The sequence below is a fragment of the Apodemus sylvaticus genome, chromosome 23 (assembly GCF_947179515.1).
Source record: "Apodemus sylvaticus chromosome 23, mApoSyl1.1, whole genome shotgun sequence".
Classification (NCBI taxonomy): domain Eukaryota; kingdom Metazoa; phylum Chordata; class Mammalia; order Rodentia; family Muridae; genus Apodemus; species Apodemus sylvaticus.
In genome coordinates, this window is record NC_067494.1 from 19,286,919 (window position 1) to 19,304,399 (window position 17,481).

At 37.2% G+C, this 17,481-nt stretch overlaps 1 long non-coding RNA gene across 6 annotated transcripts in view; it reads right to left on the reverse strand.

Annotated features, from left to right (window-relative positions):
* Nucleotides 1-13,390, reverse strand: part of LOC127674152 (uncharacterized) — a 433,706-nt gene extending 420,316 nt beyond the window's left edge. Inside the window, exons 1-2 of one of the 6 annotated variants that reach the window (XR_007975294.1) lie at nucleotides 13,243-13,390; nucleotides 3,732-3,927 (exon numbers count right to left, since the gene is read on the reverse strand). This is a non-coding gene — a long non-coding RNA (uncharacterized LOC127674152). The other 5 variants (XR_007975303.1, XR_007975299.1, XR_007975296.1 and 2 more) reach the window with 5 other exon arrangements.
* Between the last annotated feature and the right edge of the window lie 4,091 nt (nucleotides 13,391-17,481).

Consider the following 17,481-nt stretch of genomic DNA (forward strand, 5'->3'; position numbering starts at 1 on the left):
TCTAAGTCCTTTGGACAAGATGCAGCAGGTGACCCCAGCCCCACTACCTAATGTAATGAAAATTAAGATTATTGTTTTGCCTGCATACAAGTACTCAATCTGGATTATTTGTATCATCCTGGTTTCATTATCCACCTTCCAGCTGATGTTGATCAGCGACAATTAGTTCCTCTGTTGGCCACTCCAAATGTTTTTGATGGACTAAGGTGGTGCTAGCTATCTGCTGTATGAGTTTATTCTGGTAAATGTAGACAACTCATGCTAGCCTCTTCAAACTGGAATAAAGCCCTGAGAAATGAAAATTATCCTTAACATTACATCCTATATCAGGCCTGGATCATAGAACTTGTTGGTAATTTTTTTCACTAACTTGTATTCAAGTTAATTGTTCCCTTGGTATATGCCTATTGCCCTATGCATACCTTGATTTTGTCTTTAGTGTATGTCTTGGTCAGTTGGTGCCTGAAAATATCAGGTACCATGAGTTGTATATAATAAGCTAACCAATAAAAGTGAAGAGAGTAGATGAAGAAGCTCGTATGGTGAATCATAGTCTTAATCAAAGTGAGTAGGGTCCCATTTTGCATATGATTCAACTTATTTCAGGTAAAATTTCTAAAAATAAATTCATTCTTCTTTTATAGCCTTGAGGCATAATAACCTGATTATATAAATGTTACAAAACTGACTTTTTTGTAGCTCTCCCATTTTTAAGTGTCAAGTCTCAGATCTTACTGGAAATGTCTATTTCTAAGCCTAGTGATCATATATTTCCGATTTCCCTCCTCTCATATAAAGGAGCAAATACATTCCATTACGAATGTTTCCGAAGAGACATCTAAAGCTTTTCTGGTATACTCACCCACTGATTGCATCATGCCCTTCTTCCTCTTATACATAGATTGTCTTTCTTTATTGAAAGGACCTCTGTTACACTAAAACAAAGGTGCAATTAAAAACAAAAAAGAATCAAGAAAGAGCCTGATAGAGTTAGAGGTGTAGAATGGAGCTGAAAGTTATTGTGCAATTTACTTTATGAAGTTGGTTATGCTGTTTGAATTGAAACATACAACATCTGGAAAAGATCCTATTCTTTCAACTGTTCAAGATTTATATTTATATTATAGATTTATATTATAATCTAAGAATTAAGTATTTAGACATAACCTTATATGTGTTACATTATTTGCTTTATTTCTATTAGAGACTACATTAGCCATCACATTTATATTATTTATCAAGTGAAACAAAAGTTCTTAGTATTTGCATTGGTTAAGAGTTTACTATTCAGATTTATGTTTTGGCTAGCAGGTACTTTTTGGCATAAGAGAAAATTAATATTCTTTGCTTAAATTAAAATGAGGTTAAGCCAAAGTACCCTATGTTTTATAGAAATTTTTATTTATACCCTAAATCAGCATCTATTAATCTTACAAGATAATTGGAAGAAGTGTCTTAAGAAAATTGTTTTATCTTAAAGAGCAAAGAGACTTCTATTTAGATTTCGTTATTTTTTGTGGCTAAGTTTGGAATTTTGTTCATAGAATAGACTCTCCTTGAGATAATGAAGATACAAGATGAAAGATAGTGTTTTTAATATTATTATATTTGTGGATTGGTACCATGATGTAAATCGGCTTTAAGGGAGTAATTTTGTCCTGTACTAGCTACCTGGAACTGACTGTCACAAATATATTTTAAAACTAGGTGAGCTGTATAAAGAATAAAATGAAATATTTTGGTGGATAATAACAATGCCCATGAATAATGTTTTCATGAATAAAAAGTTTGTTTTTAAATAGTAAACTTCCTATTCCATTTACATTAATTTTATGTAAGGCATTTAAAAGCCAATGGTCATGGATACCTAATTCAAAACACATTCAAATTTTATATGAGATGAATCTCATTCACTTGCTCCTTTTAAAATGCATACAACACTCCTCTAAGCTCTCTAATCAATTATACAGTACAGAAACATGGAAACATAAAAAATAAACAGGGACCAAAGTAATTCAACTGGTTCTAGTAGAGCTAAATATTCTAAAATATTAAGATACAGTGTAATTACTTATAGGATATAATTATAGAGTACTTAGTTTTACTTCAATTTTTAAAAACATAACAGATTGTTATAATAACATAATCACAATGACTAAAATAATGACTGGTGTGTCTTTGTTAGCATTTTTAATACTACCCCAATAATGCTCAGAACTCTTCTGAGTTGAGGGAGCCTACAGAGGAACTGCTCACCACAGTGCAGACATCACTACAGGAGCAAAGGCCTTGTGGAGGGAGGTATTTCAAGTGAACAACAGACAGGGAAACATTGGAGATTGGTGAGTAGTGCAGTTATTTACTTACTGCATTTTTAATTTTTCATTAAATATATTCTTTATTTATATTTCAAATGATTTCCTCTTTTCAGGATCCCCCTTCACTGAAAGTGCCATAAGCCCTCTTCCCTCCAGCTGTCCTCTAATCAACCCCCTCCTGCTTCCCTGTCCTGGTATTCCCCTACTCTGATGCATTTAGCCTTTCCAGAACTAGTGGCCTCTCCTTCCTTATTTTTGGGCATCATTTGACATGTGAATTGTTTCTTGGGTATTCTGAACTTCTGGGCTCTACTTATCTGTGAGTGCATATCATGTGTGTTCTTTTGTAATTGGGTTACCTCACTTAGGATGATATTTTCCAGCCCTTATCCAATCTATTAACACTTCACATTTCTGTTTCTAAGTCTCATCTCCAGCTCAGTTATTTTCCAAAATTGTGTGACACAATGCAAGATAGGAAAATACCCTAAGAATGTACAACACAGTCTTGTTATGACACAGATATCTTGACATCTCAGAATATTTTTTTGAAAATATTGCACTTTTAGAGAAATGTTTATAAGGAACATTTTTTTTTAATTATCTGTGTGCCTATTTTCCACATCGCTTGCTTGACACCTGCAATTCCATTTCCAAGTATCCCCTACAAACAATAACCCTGCTCTCTGCACTAGTGCAAGCTTGCATCACAAGGTAGGTCTTATATTTTGAAATCCATCTCTGCTAGTTTGTACAACTTGTTGAAAGGAATGTTCAAAACACGTAGCCCACAGAAAGATCAGTGTGGAGCAGGGCTGATTGTTAGAGTGTGTCCCTCCTTCCTGCCCTTTCTCTGCTTCTTGAAGTGGCTGAATGGATGCCCGGGTCTCCTCAGATAGTTATCTGGATTTTTGTTTTCTATTATTGCAGCCTGTATCTTCAAACCACAAACCAATATAATTGCTTCCTTCTTACATTTGCTTCTAGTCAGGTATTTGGTAGTAGAAAAGGAAAAGGAGCTAACCCAAAAAACTTAATAAATAATAAGTTCTGTTTTCCATTCCACAAAAATCTCAAAACCATTAAATAAATAGATGAACCTATGGATAATTGATTTGAAATATTTTATACAAACGTAATGATATCAGCATATATTAATAAATGCAAATAAGTGATAGATATAACATTTAGTTATAATGATTTAAATTATATTTTTATTTTAAACTATGTACCAAAATATATTTACAAAAATTTAAATGAAGATTTTGTAGGGTTGAAATAAGAATTAAGGTTCTTAAATAAAATACAAATATATGATTATTTAAGAAGCTAGCTTTTAATATGAAAATAAATGAAGTAAGCTTTTATTGACAGACAAAAACATGGCTTGAGAGACAAAACATGGCTTCTGGCTCAGCTCTCCATCTTTAATCCCTCTCTCCCAAGATACAAAGGCAGGTCAAGTCCCTCCTCTGAAGGCTGGAAACTGGTTCTTCTTGCTCTTCAGAAGGTGGGCGGATCAGGTTGCTGACTGATATTCTTGAGAACAGTGGGCTGGGGGAGGTCACAATAAACGGCAGGGTAGGCATTCTGTCAGTCTCCGAGGAGTCTGCATGAAGATGGAGAAGATTATTAAAATAAAAAATGCATCTGATGCTTAAGCTGACATGGAGGTCAGACACATGGGCAAGAAGCAGCCCTATTGTGGGGACAACAAATAAGGTAAACCCAAACTGTTACAGGAAAGTATAATTGACAAATGTGAAAGAAAGAAGAAAGGATATGTCAGGCTTTTCTGAATTAGTAAGAAAAGACAGGCAGTCTTATGAAGCTGCATGGATGAGGACTGGTAAGATACTAGGGTGGGAGTGGGGATTCTGGGCAGGAAAAGTACAGTATCTTGTCATTTTTAAAACCTACTTTTAATAAGGGTTCTCAAATGTTTGACACTTCTTTCTAGCCCACCAACCAAAGTCAGGGGAAAACAGATGATAAGTAGGACAAGGGGATGTGGACCTGTTTGGCAGGAGGCAAGCGTAAGAATATAAGCAACAGAAACCAAGATTATTTTTCATCATCAGAACCAAATTCTTACACCATAGTAAGTACTGGATATACCAGCACACTGGAAAAGCAAGACTCTGATTTAAATGTCACTGCTAATGATGCTGATAGAGGACTTTAAGAAGGACATAAATAATGCCCTTGAAGAAATACAGGATAACACAGTTAAACAGGGAGAAGTCGTTAAAGAGAAAACACAAAAAATCTCTTAAAGAATTAAAGGAAAACACAAACAGTTGAAGGAAAAGAATAAAACCATCCAGGATCTAAAAATGGAACAAGAAACAATAAAGAAATCACAAAGTGAGACAACCCTGGGGTTAGGAAACCTAGGAAAGAAATTAGGAGTCATAGATGCAAACATCACTAACAGAATACAAGGGATGGAAGAAGAGAGCATCTCAGGTGCAGAAGATACCATAGAAAATATTGATGCAACAATGAAAGTAAATGGAAAAAGCTCCTAAGCCAAAACATCCCGGAAATCCAGGACACAATGAGAAGACCAAACCTAAGGATAATAGGTATAGAAGAAAGTGAAGATTCCCAGCCTAAAGGGACAGTAAACATCTTCAACAAAATTATAGAAGAAAACTTTCTGAACCTAATCAGAGAGATGCTCATGAACATACAAGAAGCCTACAGAATTCCAAATAGGCTGGACAAGAAAAGAAATTCCTCCTGGCACATAATAATCAAAACACCAAGTGCACTGAACAAGAAAAGACTATTAAAAGCAGTAAGGGAAAAAATCAAGAAACATATAAAGGCAGACCTATTAGAATTACACCAGACTTCTCACTAGAGATGGTGAAAGCTAGAAGATCCTGGGAAGATTTCATACAGACCCTAAAAGAACACAAATGTCAGTCCAGGCTACTATACCCAGCAAAACTCTCAATTACCATATATGGAGAAAGCAAGATATTCCATGACAAAACCAAATTTACACAATATCTGTCCACAAATCCAACCCTCCAAATGATAATAGATGGAAAATGCCAACACAAGGAGGGAAACTAATACAAGAAAGTAATCTTTCAACCAACCAACACAAACATAATTCCACCTCTAACAACAAAAATAGCAGGAAGTAACACATTTCCTTAATATCCATTAATATGAAAATTAATATTACTAACATATCCTAATCGATTGCAATAAAAATAAATAGAAATGTATTGACTGTCACCCAGTGGTCTCTATAATGTGGTAATTGGAGAAATATGTCCAATATTGTACAATCCATATATACTTTCTGCTTGATTGTATGGGACAGTGTCTTGCTATGTACCACATAATGGTCTTGAATTCATGCTTCTCCTATCTCAGCCCCTCTATTAGTAGGATTGTTTACTTGATGTTTGTACACTATACTATGGTTTTCAGAACAGCTTACATATTTCAATATTATTTAGATAGCCAAAAGAAACATAGAAAATTAATTTATGCAGTGGCTTGTAAGAGAACAACAGAGTGAGATTAAATTTTTTTTGCTTGGTACTTACAATTATTGTATCAATTTTGAAGAAGAGGAACTTATAAGTTACTCTTTTTCTGAGACAAATGCTTGTCAACGTCAACACAGCCAATGAACCAGAATATTACCCTCATCTAATGTCTGTGTCACCCTCTAAGCAGGACTATCGTTCATGGAAACAGTTGATGAATGATTTCATGGACGTCTTAAAACACATACCATTTCGTAAATGAATGTAACCTGTTCCCTGTGGGCTGAGAATGATAACAATCACTCAAGTCAAATAGCTTTGACCATAACAGGAAATCTGTATCCAAATAAGCATGCTTACAATTCATTCCTTTGTACAGCAGAAATATCAGCTTTTAGCTTTAACTACTATGGAGGTAAAATCTGTGGTGATGTGAGAAACATTGAAGTACAACCTTATTATAATGAACTCTAATGTCTAAAAATTGTTCTTATTTTGGTTTGTATGACAAGATCATAAGCTCTATTAGAAACAAAACAAACAAAAAAGATTTTACCTATGTTCATTTAATAGTATGTCCATCTTCCTTATGATTGGTATAAATATAGTTTGAATACAATAAAAAAAGTTTTAGCCAACTTACCATGCCTGTAGGTAATGACCTGTACTTATTTTAGTAGTTGCATAAAAGACTATTATGCAGAAATATAATGATTTATTATTCTTATGCTATTAGCAAGCTTTTGCTGTTAAAAAAGTAATACAACTTTGATTCATGTACACCTTTTGTGTACTTGATGAATTTATAATATTTGTGAGATTGAAGGGAAGATATACTTATAACTAACATATTTATTATAATTATAAGTTTACTATCAACTAGTTATAAGATTGATTTTAAACTTAAAGAGAAAAATAGGGAGATCTGCACCACATCTGGCACAGAGAAGACACAACTTCCTGGTGCTTTCTAGAGAACCAACAGGAGCAGGGTATTAGTCCGCCTATCCCCTTCTGCCCCTTCTACCTCTCCCTCCTCCACTGTCACTGACCCTTGCAGTTGGGATGAGAGACCTGTGCACACCTAACACAGAGAGGAAACCACTTCCTGATGCTCTCTAGAAAACTGACAGCAGCAGGGTGTTAGTTCACCTATCGCCTTGCACCCCTTCTACTCCTCCTTCCTCCCCTGTCACCGAACCTTTCCAACAGAAGTGGGAGACCTGTGCCACATCTGGCACAGAGAGGACACCACTTCCTCATGCTCTTTAGTGAACCAACAGGAGCAGGGCATTCGAGAATTGGCAGGAGCAGAGCATTCGACCCTTGCTAAGTCTGCCATAGGGGAGATCCCATCACCTGATACTTCCTGGAGAATCAGCTGTTTGCAGGGCATTGGACAGGAAAAGAATCCCAGGAATACAGAAACACAGGCTGGCAGGAGAGAGAAGATAGTGTCAGCAAGACCAGCTAACACCAGAAATAACGAGATGGCCAAAGGCAAACTCAAGATCATTACCATTAGAAACCAAGGCAACAATGGCACCATCAGAACCCCGCTCTCCCACTACAGCAAATCCTGCATACTCTATCACATCAAAAAAGCAAGAATCAGATTTGAAATCACATCTCATATAGCTGATGGACTACTTCAAGAAGGACATAAATAACTCCCTTAAAGAAATGCAAGAGAACATGGGTCAATAGGTAGAAGTACAAAAATCCCTTAAAGAAAGACAAGAGAATATGGATCAAAAGGTAGAAGCCCTTGAAGAGGAAACACAAAAATCTCTTAAAGAAATATGGGAGAATACAGGTCAACAGGTTGAAGCCCTTAAAGAGGCAGTACAAAAATCCCATAGGGGAATTACAGGAGAACATGGGTCAACATGCAGAAACCCATAAAGAGGAATCACAAATATCCCTAAGAGAATCACTGGAGAACATGGATCAACAGGTAGAAGCCCTTAAAGAGGTAACACAAAAATTCCTTAAAGAATTTCAGGAAAAAACAAACAAACAAGTGAAGGAACTGAACAAAACTATCCAGGATCTAAACCTGGAAATAGATCAACAAAGAAATCACAAAGTGAGACATTTCTGAAAATAGAAATCCTTGGAAAGAATTCAGGAGTCATAGATGCAAGCATCAAAAACAGCATAGAAGAGATAGAATAAAGAATCTCTGATGCTGAAAACTCCATAGAAATAATTGACTCAACAGTCAAAAAAATGCAAAATGCAAAAAGCTTGTAACACAAAACAGCCAAGAACTTCAGGACACAATGCAAAGACCAAAACTAAAGATTATAGGAATAGAAGAAAGTGAGGATTTACATTTTTTTTGTTTTTGTTTTTCCTGAGACAGGGTTTCTCTGTATAGCCCTGGCTGTCCTGGAGCTCACTCTATAGACCGGGCTGGACTTGAACTCAGAAATCCGCCTGCCTCTGCCTCCCAGAGTGCTGGGATTACAGGCTTGCACCACCATCACCCAGCTGAGGATTTACATCTTAAAGGCCCAATAAATATCTTCAATAAAATTGTAGAAGAAAACTTCCCTAACCTAAAGAAAGAGATGACCATGAACATACAGAAAGCCTGCAGAACTCCAAACAGATTGGATCAGAGCAGAAACTTCTCCTGTCACATAATAATCAAAACACCAAATGCACTAAACAAAGAAAAGTATTGAAAGCAGTGAGAGGAAAAGGTCAAGTAACATATAAAGGCAGACCTATCAGACTTACACCAGATTTCTCACCAGAGATTATGAAAGCAGAAGAGCCTGGGCAGATATCATACAGACCCTAAGAGAACATAAATGTCAGCCCAGACTACTATACCCAGCAAAACTTTCACTTACCATAGATGGTAAAAACAAGACATTTCATGACAAAAGCAAATTTACACAGTACCTTTTCACAAATTCAGCTCTGCAAAGGATAATGGGTAGAAAATACCAATACAGGACAGGGAACCACACTGTAGAAAAATCAATAAGGTAATCATTCATCAAACCCAATAGAACATAGCAACACAACCAGAATGTCAACTTCAACTAAGAAAATAACAGCAAGCAACAATAAATTTTCCTTAATATCTCTTAACATCAATGGTCTCAATTCCCCTATAAAAAAGACATAGACTAATGGACTGGATACATAAACAGGACCCAACATTTTGCTGCATATAAGAAACCCACCTCAGTGACAAAAGACAGGCACTATTTTAAGAGTCAAAGGATAGAAAACAATTTTCCAACCAAATGGTCCCAAGGAACAAGCTGGAATGGCCATTCTTATATTGGATAAAATTGACTTTCATCCAAAAGTTGTCAAAAAAGATAAGGAGGGACACGTCATACTGGTTCAAGGAAGTATACCAAGATGAACTCTCAATTCTGAACATCTATTCTCCAAATGCAAGAGCACCCACATTCATAAAAGAAACTTTACCAAAGCTCAAATCACACATTGCACCCCTCACAATAATAGTGGGAGACTTCAACACCCCACTGTCAAAAATGGACAAGTCATGGAACCAGAAACTAAGCAGAGATACAGTGAAACTAACTGAAGTTATGGACCAACTGGATCTAAGAGATGTTTATAGAACATTCCACCCTAAAGCAAGAGAATATACCTTCTTCTCAGCACCTCATGGTATCTTCTCCAAAATCGACCATATAATTGGTCACAAAACAGACCTCAACAGATATAGAAGTATTGAAATTATTCCATGTATCTTATCAGATCACCACGGCCTAATGCTGGTCTTAAGCTCAAACAAAAGCAATGGAAAACACACATATACATTGACTTTAAACAATGCTCTACTCAACGATAGCTGGGTCAATGAAGAAATAAAGAAATTAAAGACTTTTTAGAGTACAATGAAAATGAAGACTCATCATACCAAAATTTATGGGACACAATGAAAGCAGTGCTAAGAGAAAAACTTATAGCTCTGTATGCCTCCAAAACGAGAATGGAGAGAGCTTACACTAACAGCTTGACAGTGCACTTGAAGGCTCTAGAACAAAAGGAAGCAAATATCCCCAAGTTCAGTAGATGACAGGAAATAATAAAACTTAGAGCCAAAATCAACTAAGCAAAAACAAAAAGAGCTATACTAAGAACCAACACAACAAGGAGATGGTTCTATGAAAAAAATCAACAAGATAGATAAACCCTTAGCCAAACTAACCAGGGGGCACAGAGAGAATATCCAAATTAATAAAATCAGAAATGAAAAGGTAGACATAAAAACAGAAACTGTGGAAATTAAAAAAAAAATCATCAGATCCTACTACAAGATTTTATACTCAACAAATAGATCTATTCAATATAGTACTTGAAGTCCTAGACAGAGCAATCAGGCAGCAAAAAAAGGTCAAAGGAATACAAATTGGAAAGGAAGAAATCAAACTATCACCATCAGAGAACTCCTACAGCTGATAAACAATTTCAGCAAATTGGCTGGATATAAAACTAACTCAATCAAATCAGTAGCTTTCCTCTACTCAAAGGATAAAAAAGAGGAGAAAGAAATTAGGGAAATGACACCCTTCACAATAGTACCAAATAATATTTCATACCTAGGTGTGACCCTGACAAAGCAAGTGAAGGGTCTATATGATAAGAACTTTAAGCCCCTGAAGAAAGAAATCGAGAAAAGTCTCAGAAGATGGAAAAATCTCCCATGTTCATGGCTTAGCAGGAACAATATAGTAAAAATGGCCATCTTGACAAAAGCAATCAACATATTCAATGCAAACCCCACCAAAATTCCAAACCAATTCTTCATAGATCTAAAAAGAGCAATTTTCAAATTCATCTGGAATAATAAAAAACCCAGGATAGCAAAAACTATTCTACGCAACAAAAGATATTCTGGGGGAATCACCATCCTTGACCTCAATCAAGCTCTACTACAGAGCAATAGTGATAAAAACTGTTTGGTGTTGGTATGCAGACAGGGAGGAAGATGAAAGGAATAGAATTGAAGACCCAGATAAAAACCCACACAAGTACAGTCGCTTGACATTTGAAAAAGTAGCTTAAAAAAAACAAAACAAAAAACAAAAAACAAAAAAAAAAAGTGGAAAAAGACATTTTTAACAAATGGTGCAGGATCAACTGGAGGTCTGCCTGCAGAAAAATTCAAATTGACCCATTCTTATATCCTTGTACAAAGCTCAAGTCCAAGTGTGTCAAAGATCTACACATCAAATCAGACACACTGAAGCTTATACAGGAGAAAGTGGGGACAAACCATGAATACATGGGCACAGGGGAAAAGTTTCTGAACACAACACCAATGTCTTATGCTCAAAGAATAAGAATTGACAAATAAACCTCATAAAACTGTAAAGCTTCTGTAAGGCAAAGGACATGATCAACAGGACAAAACAGCAACCAACAAATTGGGAAAAGATCTTTACTAATCCTACATCCGATAGAAGGCTAATATCCAATGTATACCAAAAAATCAAGAAGTTAGTCTCCAGAGAATTAAATAACCCTATTAAAAATGGGATACAGAGCTAAACAAGGAATTCTCAACTGAGGAAACGCAAATGGCTCTAAAACATCTAAAGAAATGTTCAGCATCCTTAGTTATCAGGGAAATGCAAATCAAAACAACATTGAGATTCCACCTTACACCACTCAGAATGGCTAAGATAAAAAACTCAGGGGACAGCAGATGCTGGAGAGGATCTGGGGAAAGAGGAACACTTCTCCATTGTTTGTAGTATTGCAAGCTGGTAAAAACCACTCTGGAAAACAGTTTGCTGATTCCTCAGAAAATTAGACACAGTACTACCAGTGGACCCAGTTATACCACTCCTGGGCATATACCCAGAAAGTGCTCCTACATGTAATAAAGACACATGCTCCACTATGTTCATAGCTACCTTATTTATAATAGCCTGAAGCTGGAAAGAACCCAGATGTCCCTCAACAGAAACTGGTATATATACACAATGGAGTACTATTCAGCTATTAACAACAATGAATTCATGATATTCTTAGGCAATGAATGGAAATAGAAAGTGCCATCCTGAGCGAAGTAACCCAGTCACAAAAGAACGCACATGGTATGCACTCCTAATAAGTGGATCCTAGTTCAAAAGCTCAAAATAAGCAAGTTACAATTCACCCAGCACAGATAGCTCACAAAAAGAATAAGGACTTAAGTGAGAGTGCTATCGTTCCTCTGAGAAAGGGAACAAAATGCTCACAGGAACAACAAGGGAAGCAATGTGTGGTCCAGAGTCTGAAGTAAAGTCCACCCAATGAGTGCCCTACCTGGGAATTCATCCTATAAATAGTCAGCAAACCCCTACACCAGGACGAGAAGCGTGTACCAAAAGGTGCATGCCATGGCTGTCTCTAGAGAGACTCTGCCAGAGCCTTACAAATTCAGAGGCAGAAACTAGCAACCAACTATTGGACTGAGCCTGGGATCCCCAATGGAGGATCTGGAGAGTGGTCCAGAAAAGCTGAAGGTGTATATAGCCACAAGGGAAGAACAATGACTTTGAACACCCAGACGCCCCAAGACTCCTAGGGACTGAACCATCAATCAAGAGGTTTACATGGTTCCAGCCAAAATGTGGCACAGTAATGACTTTTTGGGCATCAGTGTGCAGAGTGGTCTTTGGTGAGGTAAAGGCTGAATAGAGGCCACAACAAAGGGAAACAGATTGGGGGGGATGTTGTGGGGGAGGTGGGACTGTGTCGGGTACAGGGGCATATACATAGAAACAGAGGGTGTGAGGAGGGGTAGGGAATCGTTGGGGAGGTGGGCTTTTGGGAGGGGGAAAATTGGGAAAGGTTTTACCATTGGCAATGTAAATGAAGAAGATACGCAAAAAAAATGGAAAAAACAAAACAAAACAAAAAAAAGAAAAATAAACTGTAAAATAAATAAGTTATGGAAGGAAGACAGAAAGGGGGCATAACATTTGAAATGAAAACAAATAAAATGATTAATAAAAAAGAATTCCAACATATGGATGATTCCCATTTCCCTGCAGTAGGATGTTTGACTTGCTACTAGATTTTGGTCACCACAAATCACTCTACTCTCAACAAGTTTCTGTTCTGGCCCAATCAGAGAATACACTGGTGAGGTCAAATCTTGGCACTGATACTGCTAACCCAAATGTGTGGAATTATAAAATGCACAAAGTGATGCTGCGGAGCTGGATGGAAAGATGTGGCTCAGCAGTCGGGAGCACTAGCTCTAAAAAGAGATCAAATTCCCTATTCTAGACATTGCAGGTACAAGAGGCAGATACACAGACAGAAAGACAGACAGTCACACACATACAGAGTGAGAGAGAGTGCACCTATGGATCCCGCATCTTCCACAGTGTTGTCTACAGAGGAAGCACACTCACCTTATCCCCATTTTCCCTTAGGCTGTCTTCAAGCAGTTATTTCTTTATTCGTGATAGGTCATCACTTTCTTCTTTGAGAGGTTCTGAGGAGTCTTGTGAGCAAGGTTTAAATTCTTTATCTCCATCTCCCTGCTCCTTGAGCTGCTCCTGGGTTTCACCTGCATCTTCTTTTAACATAAGAAGTTGAAGCTCACTTGTCTTAAGTTCTTGAACCTAAAGACAGAAATCAGGGTAGGGTTCCGACTCTTTTAAATGAAACCTTAATTTTTGATTTTTTTATGCTTATTTTTTTTATTATTGCTTTATTTTAAGGTTAAGGGATTTTAGCCTACATGTTAATCTATGTACCACATGGACAATGGTGCCCACGGAAGTCTTCTGGAATCAGAGGTAAGACAGCTGTGAGCTGCAACATAGGTTATGAGAATCAAACCAGCATCCTTTAAAGAGGATTGCTGAGCTATCTCTCCAGCTAAGAAAGTTTAATTCATTTTCAATTGTTGTGTGTCTGTGTGTGTGTGTATGTATATGTATGTGTGAGGTACTCACACACACATACCTAAGAGGTGCCGCCCCAGCCATCTCACTCCACGCTGCTCCCCACATCAACAGCCACAGACTCACCTTAGTGCCCAGTTCCTTGATGCTCTCCTGCTGCTTACTTTCTATATGAAGGGCCTCTTTTGTGCTTCTCAGCTCTTCTCTTTTCTTAATTAGAGGTTTCTTTTCCTCTTGACTTTCTTCAAGTGGTTTACTCAAGCGGAGCCTGTCACTCTCCACACTCTGCTGGGCTATGTCTATGGCAAGGAGAAGCGCCCTTGCTTGCTCTAGTTCATCCTTCCTCCCTTGAGCCTCACTAGTTCCTTTTAGATTACGTTGTTCCTGTTTCTCACAGAGTTCTTGAACCTTCAACCAAGGATAAATAAGTTATCAGCACAACAAATATAGGTCCATTCTCTCTCTCAGAAAAATACAAAATAGGTTCCAACATAATTCAGTGTGTAACCAGTCTTCAAGTGAGCAGTTCCCTCCCACAGCTTCTGGCCTTCATTTACCATTCTCTCTACTTCATCTGTGGTCAACTGCAATTGTTCCCGCATACTGGACTGCTCAGCTTCCTTCTGGGAGAGTCTCATTTTTAGAGCATTCATTTTGTTTCTTTGCTTTTTCAGGGGACGGTAAGCTTCTTCAAGGTTAAGTTCTTCTTCAGTTTCTATATGCTTTAGAATTACAGAGAATTATAAGATGTTTATTGAAATGAAACCATTAAATTACAATTAACTCCTTTAAAAAAGATTGAGTCATAAGGAAAAGGTTTGCTTATAAAGATCTTGAGAAATACAGTGGGAAGAGGAAAGGCATCTGTGACTTCTGAGCTGCTGTACTGCTCATGTCTTCCCTGGAGAACTTGCTGCAGGCAAAGGAGACCATCTTCCTCCCTTGGCCAGTACAGCACACTAACCTGAGGTGGGTAGGAATGGCATGCACACCTTGATGGTAACCAACAGCTCTCTATTTAGACTTAAGACATGTTCAACAAGAGGGAAATAACATCTGGTACTGCAAACTTAAGCAACTACTCAGGGCTAGTAATGTCATAGATCTTGGAGGATAATCTACAAACAAATCTTTACTAACCAGCATAATCCGAAGCTACATTCTAAATATTTGCTCTTTTACTAACATGAGCATTTCTTTCTTCTTTCTGCCTTTGCCCTGTTCCTTGGTTGTCCAACCTCACTGATTCACTACGTTGGTATACTCACTGTCCTTCCATTCCACACAGTGGGGCTGTTTCTGTTTCTGTAGACCTTCTTGCATCTTAAAGTAATTCCTAGAAATTTCTTTAGTGAGACAACTGATTTCCCTCTGACTGTCTTCAAGGTTCCTGGTCAGCCCAACATTTTCTATATCTATGCCCTCTGCTGTTGCTGAATGCACTGTCCTGGTATGTACTTCCACTGGCTCCAGTTCATTCACCTTTTCTGCACTGTCCCTGCCTTCATTCACATCAGGAAGTAGCTCTTGCTCTTGATGCACCAGGATGTTGTAATATTCACAATGCACAGGTTACTATCTAGAGATTACATCTTTTAGATGGATGGTGTCAGGAAAATTTATCAGCAATGACAGTGACCTTGAGCCATTCAGTCTCCCTTGGTACAAGCTTCTCCTATGCACTCACCCTCAATACCTTTAAACTCTACATAACATCTATTATCAGTATGCCATAGTTAGTCAGCTTAGGCCCAAAGTGAACCAATCTTTATATAGCATCACGCTAAAATCTTAAATTCTAACTGGTTCCCAAACTGTAACCAAATATAAGTTGTCATAGGTCTTTGTGAATATATTCAGTACATATAGCATACTTTATATATTGAATATATACTTACATGCAAAAATACATATACATACATTCATACATACATACATACACACATTCATATATTTCCCATCTTTTGCTGAATCCAAATGCTACCTTCTAAGTTTTCTGTGTGTGCATACTAACTCTCCATTTATCCTGGTTGCTAGCAGAACCATTTAAATTTGCATATTTCTACAGGCACTACATTAGAATTGAGGAATTGTTTAAACATGTATACACATTGAGAAAAAGAACCATTTTATTATACAAGTTCCAATGCTCAACAGAAAGTAGTTTTTAAAACTGGACTAGTTCTGTTATCCCAATGTCATCTTTCTCACAGCATTTACAATTACTTCATGTTGTTTTATTTGCCTGGTTGCTCATTTGGCACTATTTCCTTCTACTACAACCAATATGGGTCTTTGTCCCTGTTTGCACAGTTTTTCTTTTTTTGAGACAAGGTCTTCCATAGCTCAGGTGAGCCTCAAACTTTCTCTGGCATCCAGGCTTGTCTTGAACTCCCATTTCTCCTTCTTTACCCTAGAGTTCTCAGAGTGTAGGTTGCACTAGCCCACACTGTGTCTGCCACAGTAGGTAGCCACTAAATTCTTATGTGGTGAATAAATTGTAACTGAGCATCGATTTTCCTTCCAAGGAGAAAGGAGACAGAAAGGGTGAAGGATATGAAGACATGACATACCTCTGCCTGTAATTCAGGGTCAGATTGTGCTGTGTCCTGGAAGGTCGCTGCTTGAGCTTCCTTTTCAGAATTGCTTCTTCTTAGACCTTTGATGAGTTCATCGTACTCTTTTAGATTTGCATCGACAATGTTTATTACTTCTTTTGTTTGTAGGCCCTTGGTTAGTAAGTGAAATTTAAACAATTTTATAGTATTCACCCATAACCACCTCCCTCTTTCTAGCTCAAGTGACTAAGATATATTTACCAGATAAAAAACTGATTATTACTTACTGCAGCTTCGATTTGCCTTGTATGTTCTTTAAGTTGCTTTATCTTTGTTTCCAGTAATTCTTTCAGATCATTTCTTTCTTTGGTAATAGATTTTATCTCCTCATAATTTTCATTAAATTTCTGAGCTATCACCAGTCTCTTAGTTTCCACATGCTCCAATTCCAGTCCTTGGCTCCTGAATTCATTCTTTAAGCTCTCTACTTCAGTCACCTTTACCTGCATATTACTCAAATCTTCTTGTGTACTAAGACATTGCTGTTGTCCCTCTTGGAGTTTCTGGAGCTTAAAAATTACAATTATTTATAATTATCATGTTGCTGATATTTGGCCAGATTTTTATGTAGTACCATTAACAGAGCATTGTCTGCCCCAGTGGAAATAGATAAGCAACATTAGACATAAACTCGCTCTTAGATTAGACATAATGCTTATGATGGGTTAAACAAGTCAAGACTATCTAGAAGCTCAGAATTTGAACCTGTTTGGAAAAGGGAGTTTTACAGATATCATAAAGTAGTGAGAGACCAGATTCTTCTCAATTATAGAATAAAATATATTCTTCTGAGTGTTGCAGTTCCAGGACAGCTCAGAGATACCAGATACCAGTCAAAGCAAAAAAGGGACTCTTCCCAAGACATCAAAGGAAAACCAGTGACACTTCAACTTTTAAACTCAGGTTCTGTGTGTTGGGGGCCAGCTTGTTCTGGATAATAATAAGTTCTATTACAGCTAGAGCTACATAGTAAGACACTGTCTCAAAGAACAGACTCACAATGAACAAACAAAAAGGAACGGTAACAGAATGCATTTCTGTCTTGTAAGTCACTTTATAGCAATTCTGGCATTATCTTGGAATCTCACATGTTTGATTAGTGGAGCAAGGTGAAATTAAACTA